This window comes from Penaeus japonicus, unplaced genomic scaffold (assembly GCF_977035675.1).
Source record: "Penaeus japonicus unplaced genomic scaffold, GWHDUDI00000001_assembly GWHDUDI00000027, whole genome shotgun sequence".
Classification (NCBI taxonomy): Eukaryota; Metazoa; Arthropoda; class Malacostraca; order Decapoda; family Penaeidae; genus Penaeus; species Penaeus japonicus.
The window spans coordinates 26,044,102-26,049,101 of NW_028234429.1; the positions used below are offsets into that span (position 1 = coordinate 26,044,102).

The 5,000-nt window shown below is 34.0% G+C and overlaps 1 protein-coding gene across 1 annotated transcript in view; it reads right to left on the reverse strand.

Annotated features, from left to right (window-relative positions):
• The window catches only part of LOC122250920 (uncharacterized), a 22,465-nt gene extending 19,386 nt beyond the window's left edge, over positions 1-3,079 (reverse strand). The window contains exon 1 of the mRNA XM_086553048.1: positions 3,006-3,079. The gene's annotated coding sequence lies outside the window, so the exon portion shown is untranslated. The remainder of the gene's footprint in view (positions 1-3,005) is intronic.
• Positions 3,080-5,000: the final 1,921 nt, after the last annotated feature.

Below are 5,000 nucleotides of genomic sequence, written 5' to 3' on the forward strand. Positions count from 1 at the left end.
TCTTCTTCTTCTTCTCCTCCTCCTCTTCCTCTTTCTTCTTCTTCTTTTCCTCCTCCCCCCTCCTCCTCCTATTCTTTCTTCTTCTTCTCCTTCTTTATACACGTCTCAGTTTCAAGAATCGCAGACAAAATGCCAAGTAGCACATAAGGAGCAACAACAACAAAAACAATACATATGTATTTGTCTGAGTCTATGTGTGCCTCTGTCCATCTGGTCATGTGTATGTTTGTATGTGGTTATGTTTGTATGCGTCTACACATACCTACCCAAAACCCGAAATGCTTTTTATGCCTTTATGTATCTTGTCGTGACACTAGCATTTTTCCCTGGATGCAAATTAAAATCCACATCCACGGAATCTGACACCCTTCAAGCACAATGCAATTGCAACAACGTGAGCGAGAGTTGCAGCACAGCTTGGTTATAGGGACACTCTTCGTACCGTGAACGAATCCTAGGTTGCGGAGGTGGAAGGGGAGGGGGAGGGGGGGATTATCTCCCTACCATCTCCTACTCACTATCCTTCTTTCCCTTCCTCCCTCTGTGTGTCTAATGTGGGTGTCCAATTCATTTATATCTTCGTTTCCTTCATTTTAATCTTCTCCTTTGCCTCTTTCTTTTTTTCTCGCTATTGTTATTGTCATTATTATTATTATCATTATTATCATTATCATTATTATCATTATTATTATTATTATCATCATTATTATTTTTATCATCATCATTATTATCATTATTATTATCATCATTATTATTATTATCATTATTATCATTATCATTATTATTATTATTATTATCATTATTATTATCATCATTCCTCTGCTTCTGATTCTTCATCTTCTCCTTTTTTTCTTCTTCTTCATCTTCATCTTCTTCAACCTCTTAAATCTTTGCACACGAAGAAGGCACGAGTATTTTTTTCTCTTTCTGAAGAGGTGAAGATTAAATTTGATATCTGGCTCGTGGCACACCTGTTGCAATGCAAGATGTGCTTTAGGTAAGTGACATGGCTCCTTCGCGTCTTCTGCAGGGAAGTGCCATGAGCGAGTGTCACATGCTTATGTCAAGTCACGACTTCACATGGCAATCGTTTTCGTAAGGATATGCGTGTGTGTGTTTTTATGCATACGTGTAAATTCTATATTCATACACACACACACACACACACACACACACACACACACACACAAATATATATATATATATATATATATATATATATATATATATATATATATATATATATACATATATACATACACACACACACACACACACACACACACACACACACACACACACACATATATATATATATATATATATATATATATATATATATATATATACATATATATACATATGTATATATATATATATATGTATTATATATATATATACAACATACACACACGCACAACACACACACACACACACACAACAACACATACCACACACACACACACACACACACCACATATATATATATATATAATATAACATACACACATATATAATATTTGTATATGTATATATGCATATTCACACACACACACATACACATACGCACATACGCACACACACACACACACACACACATACACACACACACACATACGCACACACACACACACACACACACACACACATACACATACGCGCACACACACACACACACACACACACACACACACACATATATATATATAATCCTTGTCTTCTCTCCTCTTCCTTCTCCCACTATACAACACAAAGAGAAAGTGGAGAATCGCGATTCTCGAAGGAGAAGGAGAAGGCCACTTCGCTCTTCTCTGACGTATATGTATGAGATTAACTGATGTCCATAACTTTCTTCTATGATGCTGTAATATTGATGTAATGCTCTCATTTATGAGTTTATATATGTTGGACAGTTTCCATTCTATGTTAGCTCTTAGTACTGATGTGCACTATGTTAATCTCTATCTCACTTAACACATATAGATATCACTGGTGGGACATTGCACGGGGGGAAAAGATGCAGCTGTTTTTTTTGTTGTTTTTTTCAGTCTTTCTTTCGTGCAAAACACTAATAGCATTTCACAAAGTTTGTTTTCCAAGCCGCCTCCGCTAATGACGTCACATGCAACAGGTGATGGCAGCAAAAATAAAATTGCAAAAATCATTTAAAATTCTCCCTTATTTTTCTCTGCCTCCCTCACTCGCACCGAATACGCTTCGCACTATAATAATCCACATTTTTGTTTTCTTCCCCTTCCTCCTCCTCCTCCTCTCTCTCTCTCTCTCTCTCTTTCTTTCTTTCTGTTTTCAAATTTCCTCCATCACAACTACCGCAACGAAACCGGGAACCAAACAAAAGAAAACAACAGCACATCGGCACAAACGAGGAAACTCGCGAGCGAAAATCACACACTCACACACACGTTTCCCGAGTGTTTGCGCGCTGCCGCCGTGAGTGAATGGCACCGCTCGGCACTGGCGACGGACTGACCACAGAGTGACAGGGAGAGAGACTGACGCATGAGGGAAGAGGGGAGTAGGAGAGGGGGAGGGACAGAGAGAGAGAGAGAGAGAGAGAGAGAGAGAGAGAGAGAGAGAGAGAGAGAGAGAGAGAGAGAGAGAGAGAGAGAGAGAGAGAGAGAGAGAGAGAGAGAGAGAGAGAGAGATCGTGATGACGCGAGGAGGAGAAAGATGCAGGAGGAGGAGGAGGAAGAGAAATAGGAGAAAGAAGAGGCTAGAGGAGGAGGAGGAGGAGGAGAAGACATATAATAGAACGAGACGGCTGCACTCAAGACCAATATGTCCATAAACCAACCACGAATAAACGTTACCAGACGGACTTTCACAGCAAAAAAAAAAGAAGAAGAAAAAAATGAAAGATAAAGCAACAACAGAGGAAAACAAAGACAGACAAGAAAGACATAAAATTAAGAAAAGGAGGAGAAGAAGAAGAAGAAGAAGAAAAACAAGCCAAAAAACAAAACAAAAAACGAGTGAGTGATAACCAGAGCTGAAAGAGAATCTGTGAGGTAGAGCGAGGACAGGGGGTTCAAGACTCCCCTCCACCACCAGGTTTCCCGCACTACTGAATGTGAGGAAGCAGCGAGAGTGGTGGACGGTCAGACCCCCCCTCTCCCCTCCCACCCTCCCTTCCCATCCCCATCCCCATCCCCATCCCCATCCTCTCCTCTCTTTCCTCCCTCCCTCCCTCCCTCCCTCCCTCGCCTCCCTTTCTCTCATAGAACTAAAATAGAGGTGAGAATAGCCCATGTTAATGTTACCTCCTCCTCTAAGAGGTGAGAATCCACATGTCAGAGTCAGAGCTACAGAACATCTCATGCTTTCTGAATGAGGTGATGGTGTGAAGTTGCGCGTCTTATGACAGCTCAGGAGATCAGATATTCATGTTATTGGCCGGGATATTGGTGCTAGGGTTCGTATGTGGAGTTTTGTTTATCTATTTGTTGTTGTTGTTATTATTATTATCATAATTATTATTATTACTATTATTATTATTATTGATATTATTATTACTATTATTATTATTATTGTTATCATTATTATCATTATAATAATAATAATAATAATTATTATTATTATTATCATTATTATTATTATTATTATTATTATTATTATTATTATTATTATTATCATTATTATCATCATTATTATCATTATCATTATCATCATTGTTATTATTATCATTATTATTATCATTATAATTTTTATCATCATTATTATTACTATTATCATTATTAGTATTATCATCATTTTTAATATGATTATTACTGCTATTACTATCATCATTATGTTTATTATTACTGTTATTTCATTCATTTCAATAATTATTATCAATATTATTAAGACTACTGTCCTTTCCATTATAATTTTATCATCATTATCATCTTGTTAATGATATAATTATCATTATTACCATCATTATTATCATTATCATTATCTTATTTCTATTTTTCATGACGAAAGTGATAAGGAAAAAATATACATAATGAATATTATCATCAGTACTATCATTATTGTTGTTGTTGTTATTATTAGTATCACCATCATTATCCTTATTCTATCATCATCATTACTATTATCATTGATATAATCAATGCTATTTATATTATCAATATCATCCTTATCATTACTATAATCATTATGTTATTATCATTAATATCATTATCAACTACTATTGTAATTATTCTCCTTCTCATTATTGTTATTGATATCCTTATCATTATCATTATCATTTTTATTATTATTATTATCATTATCATCATTATTATTATCATTATCATCATTATCATTATCATCATCATTATTACTATCAGTAATATGATCATTATCATTATCATCATTATAATCATCATTATTGTTATCATTATCATTACCATTGCCATCAATATTAGCATAAGTGTTATTATTATCATCACAATTACTATCATCATTATCACTATCATTATCATATCATTATTATCATTGTTGTTGCTTTGATCATTACTATCTTTATCTGTATTATCAGCTTTATTGTTGATGATCATCATCACGCTTATCATTATCATTATTATCATTATTGTTGTTATAATTACAATAATTTTCATAGCTATTACTATCATTATCATTGTTATCCTTACTCCTGTCATTATCATCATCATGATTATCATCGTTTTTATCATTGTCATTTGTATCCTTATTTGCATTACTATCATTGTCATCATGTTTATTATCATTATCATTATCATCATCACCATTATTATTATCATTATCATTATCCTCGTCATCATCGTCATTACTATTGCTATCATTATTGTCATCATCATTATCATTTTCATTATCATTATCATTATTGTTATTATTAGCTTCATTATTTCTATCATCATTATCATCATTATTACTACCTTTTTACTTATTACTTACTTTTGTTATCATTGTTGTTGTTGTTATCATTATTATCACCATCATCATCATAATCATCTCCATCATTATCATAATCATTA